This window comes from Glycine max, chromosome 10, assembly GCF_000004515.6.
Source record: "Glycine max cultivar Williams 82 chromosome 10, Glycine_max_v4.0, whole genome shotgun sequence".
Classification (NCBI taxonomy): domain Eukaryota; kingdom Viridiplantae; phylum Streptophyta; class Magnoliopsida; order Fabales; family Fabaceae; genus Glycine; species Glycine max.
Genome location: NC_038246.2, coordinates 16,526,025 through 16,539,424, shown reverse-complemented (window position 1 = coordinate 16,539,424; position 13,400 = coordinate 16,526,025). Strand labels below are relative to the sequence as shown.

The window sequence follows — 13,400 nt, the reverse complement described above, 5'->3', positions numbered from 1 at the left end:
TTTGGCAGGAACAAATTCTGTCATGGTTATTCTGCCAGCAGATTTATGATTAAACCCAAGTCCTCTCTGGTTTCCAACATTCTTCCCAAGCTGTAGCACCTCATCAAGCATATCTGAGCCTTTATTCAGCATCTTTATTGATTTTGTCATGTTTTCCAGTTTAGAGTTCAGAAAACCAACTTCTCCTTTAAGCTCAGAGATCTCCTCTTCATGTGCCTCCTTCTCAGCCTCCAGATTTGCAATGACCTTCTTTAGTTGTGCTTCTTGCTGAAGAATCTTCTCACTTTTGATGCATAGTTCTCTATATGATATAGCAAGCTCATCAAAAGTGATTTCACTATCTGTATCACTTGAATCTTCAGCAGATTCAAATCTCCCAGTGAGTGCATTCACATCTCTGTCAGAATCACTTTCTTGTTCACTCTCTGTATCATCAGACCGACATACAGAAAGTCCTTTCCTCTGCTTCTTGAGATGAGTGGGACATTCAGCTTTGATGTGTCCATAGCCTTCACACCCATGGCATTGAACTCCTTTGCTGTGGCTGGGTTTTTCATCTGACCTTTTCTGGTATTCACTACCTTTCCTGATGTCGAAAGGGATGTTCCTGACATGTGGTTTCTGCCTCCTGTCCATTCTGTTCAGCACTTTGTTGAACTGTTTTCCAAGGAGCACAACTGCATTAGTCAGACCTTCATCAGTATCCAGGTCATACTCATCTTCTTCTCCTTCATCATTGGACACGAACGCCAAGTTCTTGCTCTTCTTTTCAGCCCTATCCGAGAGTCCTAGCTCAAAGGTTTGAAGGGAACCAATGAGTTCATCTACTCTCATGTTGCAAATGTCTTGGGCCTCCTCTATTGCAGTGACTTTCATGTCAAATCTCTTAGGCAAAGATCTGAGGATCTTTCTCACCATCTTTTCATCTGTCATTCTTTCTCCCAAGGCAGTGAAAGCATTGGCAATTTCAAGAATGTTCATGTGGAAGTCATGAATACACTCTTCCTCCTTCATCTTCAGATTTTCGAATTTTGTAGCCAATAGTTGCAATCTGGACATCTTCACTTTGGAGGTTCCTTCATGAGTGGTTTTCAGGATCTCCCATGCATCCTTGGCCACAGTGCATGTGTTGATCAGTCTGAAGATATTCTTGTCAACTCCATTGAATAGGGCATTCAAGGCTTTGGAGTTTCCAAGTGCCAATTCGTCTTCTTCTTTTGTCCAGTCTTCTTCTGGCTTCAATCCATCAGTGGGCTTTCCTTCTGTGTCCAGCATCTTGGGATGTTCCCAGCCTTTGATGACAGCTTTCCAGGTTCTGCTATCCAGTGATTTGAGGAAGGCCACCACCCTTGCTTTCCAGTATTCATAGTTGGTTCCATCCAGAATTGGTGGTCTGTTCACTGGTCCTCCTTCTTTCTCCATGTTCATCAGAATTTATCTCCCTAGATCTCACTCAGTGATTTTGAGTGCCTGCTCTGATACCAATTGAAATTCTGATATCGATGACAGATGTCGTACCAGATGTCACGACATCATGCTTCAGAACATGCAGATTATATTTGACAGTATGAACAGATTAAACAAGTAAATAACACACGAGAATTGTTAACCCAGTTCGGTGCAACGTCACCTACATCTGGGGGCTACCAAGCCAGGGAGGAAATCCACTAAAATAGTGTTAGTTCGAAGATCAAACAGCCACTGTTTACACCCTTCTCACCTAACCACTACCCGTGCAACCTCTACCTAAGAGCCACTCTTAGATATGAGAACCCCTCTCACTCCCTCTCAAACACTCTCCCGTGTTTACAATTAAATCAAATACACACCAGAGATTGCTCTCTGAACAATAGAGATCAACTCTACACACTCAGGTCCAACACTTGATGTTAGGGTGACATCAAGGTGGCTCACAAAACACTCAAGTCCCAAAACTCACAAAATAACTCTTCAATCCCGGACTTGGTACAAAACTCGTGCAGCCTTCATGTTTATATAGCAGTGTACGTATCTGGGCTGCAACAACTTGCGCTGGATAAGATCTATCATTCTTCTGAAAAATCTGCACTAAAGATAATGTTTGATCTTTTAGTTTTTATCTCTAATCCCTGAACGAACTATTCAAGTTTGTAATTCGAACTTTAATTATCTTTTAATTCGTTCCTAAAGATAGATCGTCTAATCTGTTGCTAACTGCACAATAATCTGTTAAAGATATAACAGATTTATGTGTCCAGTATTTTCGGGCAGGATGTCCTGGACATTGTATCCGACATCGTGGATCCTGCACAATCTGTTAAAGATATAACAGATTTATGTGTCCAGTATTTTCGGGCAGGATGTCCTGGACATTGTATCCGACATCGTGGATCCTGCAGCTTCAATTCTTCATTTGACATTTTATCTTGCCTTGTGCATTGTGCAGCCCGATCTGATTCCTTGACATAATGTTAGACATCATGTGCAGCAACTCCAGCTTTCCTTCAATGTCTAAGTGCTTATGTTTTAACAAAATTTTAGCCAATCTTTTAAAGCTCAGTAGAGCTAAGCACTAACAAAACCAAAAGAGTTATTAGGTATTTGAAGAGAACAAATTATTATATGCTCACATACAAGAGGTCAGATCAGTTGGAGATCACTGGATATTTTGACTCGGATTTTGCAGGATGCCTAGATAGTTTGAGATCCACTTCAGGTTACATTTTCATGTTAGCCGGTGGTGCGGTTTCTTGGCGTAGTGCCAAGAAAACCCTTACTACTTCATCCATTATGGCGGAAAAATCTGTGATATGCTGTGAGGCATCAAATCATGGAATATGGTTGAGAAATTTTGTCATGGGGCTGCAAATTGTGGAAGGAATTGAAAGACCACATAAGTTATATTGTGACAATAAATTAGATGTATTGTATTCTAACAAAAATAGGAGCTCGACCAAGTTGAAGCATATTGACATCAAGTTCCTAGTTGTTAAGGAAAAGGTACAGAGTGGACAAATTTCCATAGAACACTTTGGGACAAACTCTATGATAGTAGATCCTCTTACTAAGGGACTTCCACCCAAGGTCTTTCATGAGCATGTTGCTCACATGGGTGTTTTACAGTTCGAGGAATCTTTGGTTTAGTGGGAGTTAGTCACTTTTATGTATTTTATGCTCTATGTTAGATTTTATGTATGCATACATTGACTTTTGGATATATTTGGTTATATATATATATATGTGTGTGTGTGTGTGTGTGTGTGTGTGTGTGTGTGTGTGTGTGTTTTATTATTCAGTTATTACACTTTGTACATTAAGGTTATTAAATGATCTCATTGAGGTAAAGTAGGACCAGTTGAAAATAGACGTGTACAGGCCACCTTCACGTAATTTTCATGCTACACATTTCATGATGAGTCTATGTCATATGATTCTGTCAACACTAGTGATCATTGGTGGGTTTAGTTGTGATTGATACAATGAAAATTGCTTTGGTTCTACGTGCTGATGTAATCAATGGATAATATTTTTGGAATATGCTCAAGGCAGGTAATGTATATATATAACACATTTATAAGGATTATAGGGATATATATATTTGTGACCAGTGGGAGATTGTTAGCAATTTTGGGTCATATATATATATATATATATCACATAATTGAATGAATTAGGACCATTATTTTATTAGGCAAAATATTAAAGTGGTCTAATCAATATAAAATTATGGCTAAGGGCATATATGTCATGAAAGGCTAATTGTGTGATGAGGGACCAAAGTATAATTATCAAATTTGGGGTAACTGATGAGAGGTTATAGTCCCCATTTGTAGAGAGGAGCGACAAACGTTTTTGCTTTTCTGTTCTCTTTATCCCTATTAGAAGAGAAAAATTCAAAGAAGAAAAATGACTCTCTACATTTGGAAGGTCATAAAACCAATCTTGATCCTCATCAACCTTTCATCATTCCATTATGGCTAATCCAGGTACGCTTCTGCATTTAGTTTTCATCATGATTTTGAGTATGAGAACACAATGGGGTTTTATTCATCTTTATGCAGTGATTTCTCTCTACATGGATATAAAGCATGTGGTTAGGATTGATGATTATTTGTTAGAATCAAATTAGGTTGATTAAATTGAATCCCTACAATGCCATGAATACTTCTTGGGTTGTTGAAAGTGAGAATTATTGATTTAATTTTTTAAAATATTTTTTATTTTTTTGGCTTGTGTAAGTTACTTTTAGGGTGCATTTGGCTTAAGAGTTAGTTTTTCATTCCTTAGAAATTAGAATAGTACTCTAGGAATGTTATTCATAGGAATCTATTAAACAGGTATTTGGTTAACTTGACCTTTCCGGGCAATATTGTGAACTACTTCAATGAATCTTCCTATTTTTTGTTTGAGACATCATTCTTGTTTATATTCCAAAAGTATCCCTAATAGCCAATCTAGCAGATCCAACTAGGAGGGAAACTCTTGCATATTTACCACCATATTTCCCAAAAGTATCCCTAATACTTCAAGCATGACAGCTGCATTCCCTTTCATAGTTTTTCCCTCTCATTATTGTTGCTATTGGGTAAGGTAAAACAATTTCAAATTTTGTTTGATATCTCGGTGGGAAGTATTAGAATTGATTTTTCCCTTGTCTTGAACGTGACTAGTGAAGATTAGGATGTTTTATTATTGTGAGGTAAATTTAAAATTGATTTTCCCCCTCTAAATCATATTTTGACTAGAAGTGATGAAAAACAACAATTGAGTTAAGTTGAAAAGTTTGTATTAAGTTTTACATCAAACTTTCTTTCAGGATAAAAACGTCCAACATAAATTATTGTACTTCAAAATTAATTTTAACCTGTCGCAACCTACCTTGCGAGGGACGACGAAAGCAAATAAAAGAAAGCACGTTCGTCTCCTAGGGAGAAAATGAGTGGGAGTCGCCACCAACGTTTATTCGAGGAAAACGTTAGAAAAACTAAAAAGTGGTATGCGAATTTTGGAAAGAAGGGCTCGGGAATTGTTTATGCATAGGGAAGGTATTAGCACCCCACATGCCTATCACAAGGGACAACAACCTTTAATCAAGTGTGCAAAACGTGATTTCAAAATTATTTATTTTCCCTTTTTTTATTATTTTTTTTAATCGACAAGGGGCTGTCCTTACTCTTACGTATCTTCAGGTGCAATGAGAAAATTAGACCTACGTAGTTCTTTAAGTAAGAATGTTTGGGTGTTGAATTGATTTTGTTTTTTTTTTTTGAAAGATTTTTTTTAATTGCAAACAAAGAGTCATTAAGGCGTTGGACCTTGAAACGATCTCAAGTGATATTTGGGTAGAAAAGATTACATATATAATATCAAGAGGGATACATAAGGGTACAAAGATTATACCCGATTGATCGAGGCCGTACCTGAATCAAATAAACATTAAAATGTAGTAACTAGGAAGTGATCCTAGGTCATTTCCCAACGAGCAATGATACACCAAATGTTCATAACAAATAGTAGGAAAATGGTAACAAATTGAGGGGGGGGGGGGGGGGGTTGTTTGCTTTTGCAAATTAAACATCGAGTAAAATGGAATTAGAAAATATCAGAATTAAAATACGTTGCTTCCCCTTGATTTACAAGCAAGTCTCTTGTCCTAGGTTACGAGAGTTTATCCTTATTCAGTTCAACCACTTAATCCAACCCTAGATTAAATTACTAAGCGAAATTCAACATAAGGCATTCATTATGTGATTAAGCATCACATACACCAATTATTCATAAACGATCATTAAGCATGAACGTAAATTAAGCGCAGAGACAATTAATCAAGCACTAAGCATGCATGAATTAATAGCAACAAATTCAGAGTAATTAGTGAAGAGGAAAAAAAAACTGAACAAAATTTAACAATAATAATAGAACCTCAAAGAGAACTGTGCTTGATCCTCAAGAGAAAACAACGCTGGGGACTTAGCCTTCCATTAATCAATAGAGAACGAAATTATAGATTGAAGAAAGAAATTTTATTGATAAAACTAAAAGTCAGAACTGGAATTGTAAAAACGAAAAATAAAGGAGAAAGAGAAGAGAGGGGCCATAACTAGAACCTTGGTGCTGCTATATAGTTTTCCAGCCCCAAAACTTACAAATCTGTTTTAAATCCAAGCCCATAAATAAAATAAAATCAAATCTAGATAAAATAAGATAAGATAAGATCTAGATGAAATAATATCTAGATGAGATCAAATCTAAATAATATCTAGATAAGATAAGATAAGATCTAATTTTGTAGAATAAAATAGTCTGCCCATCTTCAAGTCCAAGTCCAAGTCCAATTCTGGATTCAAGCTCAATGCTTCATTAATTCCTAAAATTAGATTAAAAACATCAAATTAGCTGAATGGGCCCAAATAATAAAACTGCCTAATTAATTTGACAATTAAGACTAATTAGTACTTAAAATGGTGCAAAAAGGGTTAAGAAATAGGAGAAAATAATGACACATCAAAACCCCCATACTTAGCCTTTTGCACTCCTGGGCCAAATGAAATAAAGAACAAAATCCAAGGATATCAAAGAGAGAAAAACAAAAACATTTACATATTTCTCAATGAACATCAAGGAATGAATGAAATGGGTAACATCTAACATGAAGAGAAAAATCATCCAAGCAACCCAATCATGGAAAAATAGTTAATCAGCTCAATAATAAAAAATGATTAAGCCTTACAAGATATACACTCTATCTCTCAAGTGTCTAGGCTACTGTTTACTCTCGAAGCACCCATGAAAACAAACATCACATAGACTTAGCAAAATTCTAAAATTGACAAATAACTTGACAAACACATGCACATGAGGATCAAAAGGACTTTAAAGGTTGTAATGGGGCCAAGGACAAGGTAGGGAAAAAAATATGGAATAAGTTGCTAAATCCCAAAGGAATAGAGGAGCTATGGGAAATAAGTGGAAATTAAGCACAAGTAGTAAACCCAAACCCTCTAATATCAACAAAATCAACCAAGGCTCCTAAATCAAGTCCTCATAACAAGACCTCATTTATTCAATTTCACTTCTATTCTTCTTCTTTTTTTTTTTGAACAGTAAGAATTTGCAAAATTTGTGGCAATAATTTTTTTTTTTCAATTTTTTTTCTCTTTTTTTTTTCTGAATAGTACGAATTTGAAGATTAGAGCAAGAACTAAGCAATATACAGATACATCAAGCATGGCCAAAATAAAACATTAACCATGGCCAAAAATTATATCTTTCAATGAAACATACCCCCCACACTTATTCCCAACTTATTCCCAAAACAATTCCAAAGCTCCAAAATTCCTTAAGGGTAAGGTGATATCATGGTTTTTCACTTAAGGCTTGTAATGAGCTTCAAAACAAAGAAAGGGGAACATAGGCTCAAAGGGGCTATCAAAGGAATTAATTCAAGGTAAGTCCATTTGGCTAGAAGCTTATAAGAACAAAATTGCCTAAATCATTTCCAAATATGCATGTGAATTAGGAAGCATCAACAAGAATCAAGCCAAGGCTATTGTGCAAGCAATCAATGGGGCAAAACACACCAAAATATTATGATGATGGATGGCTCAAATTCTCACAAAGGTAAACTTATCACTTTCAAATTGAGCTTTCAAAATTATCATGACATGTAGAGGAAAAACAAGGATTTCAAATCACAAAATTTCAAGAGACTTTTATTTTCAGAACAATTACCCATTTCTTGAACATATCCTATAATTCAAATAAAAATATGCAAAGTTGTACATGCAAACATAATTGACCTAAAATATTAAACTAGAAACCCAACAAAACTAACAAAACTAACAAATTTAACACAAACAAAACTAGCAAAACCAAAACCAAAGAACACTCCCCCCCCATACTTAAACAACACATTGTCCTCAATGTAGCACAATTAAAAGATTAAAAGCAATTAAACCATCAAATAGAATCGAGCAAATGTAATAAAAGCAAAGGAGGAGATAGGAAAAGAAAAACTCCCTAAGTCATGGTGGAAAATAAGTAAGCTGAAGTAAGGAGATCTTTTGAGCAAGGACAACCCCCAATGTGTAATTGGATGCATCGCACATTAGCTCATATGGGGTTATCCAATCAGGTGCCTAAATGATAGGGGTGGTAGTCAGTGCTCTTTTGAGGCAATGAAAGGCCTCTTTGCATTTATCATTAAAGTCAAACTCCACCTCCTTTTGCAACAAGTTGGATTGTGGAAGGGCTACCCTTCTAAAATCTTTTATAAAGCGCCTGTAGAATCCTGCATGACCAAGAAAAGATCGAACCTCTCGCATGCAAGAGGGGTAAGACAATTGTGAAATAACAGAAATTTTTGTAGGATCTACTTCAATGCCCTTATTGGAAATAATGTGGCCTAAAAATATACCTTGCTCAACCATAAAATGACATTTTTCAAAATTTAGAACAATGTTAGTTTCAGTGCATCTATTCAAAACCTTTTCCAGACTATCCAAACAATCATTAAAAGAGGATCCATATACAGTGAAATCATCCATAAATACCTCTATGCAATTTTCTAAAAAATCACTAAAAATACTAATCATGCACCGCTGGAAGGTACCAGGGGCATTGCACAAGCCGAAAGGCATCCTCCTATAGGCAGAAGTGCCGAAGGGGCAGGTGAATGTAGTCTTTTCCTGATCCTCAAAAGCAATAGTGATTTGCATATAACCAGAAAAACCATCAAGGAAACAGTAATGAGATTTACCTGCCAGGTGTTCAAGCATCTGGTCAATGAATGCAGTGGAAAATGGTCCTTTTTGGTAACCTGGTTTAGCCTACTATAGTCGATGCAAACTCTCCAACTTTTCTGCACCCGAGTAGGAATCAACTCCTCCTTCTCATTTTTTATCACGGTGAGGCCGGTTTTCTTTGGGACTACCTGAATGGGGCTCACCCATTGGCTGTCGAAAATAGGATAAATGATTCCAGCTTGCAAAAGCTTGGTTACCTCCTTCTTCACTACATCAAGAATCACCGGGTTGAGTCTTCTCTATGGCTGTCTTACTGGTTTAGCCTCATCCTCTAAATTTATTCGATGCTTTCATGTGGATGGGCTAATACCAGGAATGTCCATCAGGGTCCAGCCTATAGCCTTTTTATGCTTCTTGAGAACTGTTAACAGCCTCTCCTCTTGCTCATCAGCAAGGGAGGCAGATATAATTACTGGAAAACTTTTGCCATCATCCAAGTAAGCATATTTTAAATTTGATGGTAGAAGCTTCAATTCTGGTGTGGCCGGCTGGATAGTGGTAGAAAGAGATGGTTTCTCAGCCTGTACCTCATAAAGAAAGTCAGAAGTATGTGTACTTCTTGAAACATGCTTAGTTCTATCTGACTTTATGAAATCAATCTCAAGAGGTAAAATATCACTAGACATGTAATCAATATCAATTTCAGATTCACTCTTAGCATCAAATTCAGACATATGATCAGGTACAAATTCAGATTCAATGCATGAAGAGTGACAGGCATGCAGATTAGAATGAAGATCAGTCATGTATTCATTAACAATATGGTCAATTATTTCAACACGAAATATAGAAAGATCTTCATATGGGTGTTTCATAGCATCAAGAATATTAAAATGAACAGTTATATCACCAAAATCCATAGATAGTGTGCCTGCATATACATCTATCTTAGTTCTAGCAGTTTTCATAAAAGGTCTGCCTAGAGTGATGGGAACTGATCCTTTAGAAAATCCCTCCTCCATATTCAAAATATAAAAATCAATAGGGAAAATCAGTTCACCAACTCTAACTAAGATATCCTCTATGAAACCAGCAAGATAGGCAACACTTCTATTAGCTGTTGGATCGAGTGGCCTCTGAATAATTAAGAAGGGGGGGTTGAATTAATTATTCCTAAACCTTTACTAATTAAAAAATTACTCTTCTAAGGCTTTTACTTATATTGTTAAGAGAATATGGAGTACAAGAGAAACTTAACAGAAAGTAAAAGCGGAAATTAAATGCACAACGGAAATTAAATGCACAGCGGAAAGTAAAAGAGTAGGGAAGAAGGAAACAAACACACAAGAGTTTTTATACTGGTTCGGCAACAACCCGTGCCTACATCTAGTCCCCAAGCGACCTGTGGTCCTTGAGATTTCTTTCAACCTTGTAAAAATCCTTTTACAAGCAAAGATCCACAAGGGATGTACCCTCCCTTGTTCTCTTTGAACCTAGTGGATGTACCCTCCACTAGAACTGATCCACAAGAGTTGTACCCTCTCTTGTTCTCAGTCAAACCCAAGTAGATGTACCCTCTACTTGTACCACAAAGGATGTACCCTCCAATGTGTTAAGACAAAGATCTCAGGCTGTTAAACCTTTGATACTTTGTGAATGGGGATACAAAAGAATTCTCAGGCGGTTAGTCCTTTGAATACTTTTGTATTAGGGAATGGGAAGAATCAAAAGAATTCTCAGACTGTGTCGTTTTGAATTCTTTGACAAGGGAGAAGGGAGACACAAAAGAATTCAGGCGGTTTGTCCTTTGTTCTTTTGGAAAAGGGAGAAGAGAGACACAAAAAGAATTCAGGCGGTTAGTCCTTGACGAATTCTTTTTGGCAAAGGGAGAAGATAATGAAAAGATGAATAGCACAAGTTTTCAAGGTTTAGAAAACCAGAAAACTTTGGAAAGCTTTTGGTACAAAGAAGAATTGAATGAATGAATGATTCAAAATGCAAAACAAAGCCTTTGCTTTTATAGACTCTTCATGTCTGGTCTAGAAGACCATTTAGAAGAGTTATAACTTTTAGAAAAACTTAAAACCAATTTGAAAAAGTCAAAACCTTTTTGAAGAGTTACATCTTTTGATTTATTCAGAAACAGTCACTGGTAATCGATTACCAAATAAGTGTAATCGATTACACAAAGCTTTTATGTGAAAGGATATGACTCTTCACATTTGAATTTGAATTTCAACGTTCAAAGGCACTGGTAATCGATTACCAAAACATTGTAATCGATTACAGCTTTTTGAAATTAATTGGAACGTTGTAAATTCAATTTGAAAACATTTTCAAAAACATTTTGCTACTGGTAATAGATTACAGAAATCTGGTAATCGATTACCAGAGAGTAAAAACTCTTTGGTAAACATGTTTTGTGAAAAATCATGTGCTACTCAATTTTTGAGAAAAACTTTTCATACTTATCTTGATTAAGCCTTCTCTTGATTCTTAAATCTTGAGTCTTGAGTCTTGAGATCTTGAACCTTGAATCTTGATTCTTGACTCTTAACTTTCCTCTTGAGTCTTGAATTCTTCTTGATTCTATCTTGAACTCTTAAATTGTTCTTGATTCACTTGAGTTGTTCTTTGATTGATCTTTGAGCTTTTTGTCATCACCTTTGTCATTATCTTTTGTTATCATTATTGTTATCATCAAAACACCTTTGAATCACCCTTGATTCACCATGAAGCTTTGCTTCTACATTAGCTAAATGAATTACCACATTAGTTGACTGCAAGGGACCAAGAGATAGAGAATTAAAAATAGACATAGGCATAACACTAACAGAAGCTCCTAAATCTTGCATGGCATTGTCAAACTTACTGTTCCCTATGATACAAGGTATGCCTAATATACCTGGATCTTTACATTTTTCAGGGATTTGGGGAACAAATTTACCAATCAATGCAGAAACATTTCTGCCCATACTAATTCTTTCACTTCCTTTAAGCTTCCGCTTATTAGTGCACAACTCCTTCAAGAATTTAGCATATCTTGGAATTTGCTTTATTGCATCCAACAAAGGTATGTTTACCTCTACTTTTCTAAATGTTTCCAAGATCTCCTTCTCTACCTCTTCCATTTTTTTGTTGGAAATTGCTCTTGGAGGGAATGGAAGAGGGATATGCTGCTTCTCTTTAGATTCACCTGCATAGAAATTGTTAGGTAACTTACTATTTAGATTTTTGTCATCATCTTTTTCTGGAGTAGAGTGAAGTTGGGCAGGTTCATTTGCAGATGAGGAAGATGTTGCTGGTTGAGGTTCTTGACACTCCTTTCCCGACCTCAATGCAATGGCACTCACATTTTTGGGATTCTGGACAGATTGAGAAGGTAATCTGTCAGAATTCTGGGACTGTTGTTGATTTAATTGTGTAGCCAATTGTCCCATCTGAATGGAGGCTCTGGTCTCTTATTGAAACTGCATGTTTTGCATAGTCATTTGCCTCACAAGTTCTTCAAGGGAAGGTTGCGGAGGGGCCTCAACTGTTTGTTATTTCTGGGGCTGTTGCTGTTGTTGCTTCCGGATTGGTGGAGGAACGTATGGTCTGCTTGGGCTAGTAGCATTTTGAAAATAAGGCTGTTGTTGTTGTTGCTGCTGTTGTGAAGGATTCGACCATCTAAGGTTGGGATGATTCCTCCACCCGGGATTGTACCTATTGCTGGAGAGGTCATAATTGTTCTATTATGGCTGATTTTCCTGTTGAGGTTGAGGAGGTCTGTTGTAGATGTTTGCAGCATAAGCTTCAGGCTGTTCAATTGCTTCAGATTGTTGCATAGAAGGAAAAGGTCTGTGTGGTGGTTGGCAGAGGAGCATAAACCACAGAGTCTGGCGACAGGTGCATATTTTTTATTCATGGCCAGTTGGGTTACCAGGTTAACCAAGGAATCTAGTTTACCTTCAAGCTTCTTAGTCTCACCTGATGAAGATGAATTTGTGGCTACTTCATGCACTCCTCTAATGACAATAGCATCATTTCTAGTACTGAATTGCTGGGAGTTGGAAGCCATCTTATTAATTAAATTTCTGGCTTCAGTAGGAGTCATGTCTCCAAGGGCTCCACCACTGGCAGCATCTATCATACTTCTCTCCATGTTACTGAGTCCTTCATAAAAATATTGGAGAAGAAGCTGCTCTGAAATCTGGTGGTGAGGGCAACTGGCACATAATATTTTAAATCTCTCCTAGTATTCATATAGGCTCTCTCCACTGAGTTGTCTAATGCCTGAAATATCCTTTCTGATGGTCGTGGTCCTGGAATTAGGGAAATTTTTTTCTAAGAACACTCTCTTGAGGTCATCCCAGCTCGTGATGGACTATGGAGCAAGGTAATAAAGCCAGTCATTTGCCACTCCCTCTAAAGAATGAGGAAAGGCCTTCTGAAATATGTGATCCTCCTGGGCATCTGGGGGTTTCATGGTGGAGCAGACAATATGGAATTCTTTCAGATGTTTGTGTGGGTCTTCACCTGCAAGGCCATGAAACTTTGGAAGCAAATAGATTAGTCCAGTTTTAAGAACATATGGGACATCCTCATCAGGGTATTGGATGCACAAGCTTTCGTAGGTGAAATCAGGTGCAGCCATTTCCCTTAGAGTCCTCTCACGGGGTGGAGGTTGTGCCATGT

The 13,400-nt window shown here is 36.9% G+C and overlaps 1 non-coding gene across 1 annotated transcript; it reads left to right on the top strand.

Moving 5' to 3' along the window:
* The first annotated feature begins 12,913 nt into the window (after positions 1–12,913).
* Positions 12,914–13,020, top strand: LOC112998203 (small nucleolar RNA R71). Its single transcript, XR_003263243.1, has one exon. It is a non-coding gene; the product is annotated as a small nucleolar RNA R71 (small nucleolar RNA).
* Positions 13,021–13,400: the final 380 nt, after the last annotated feature.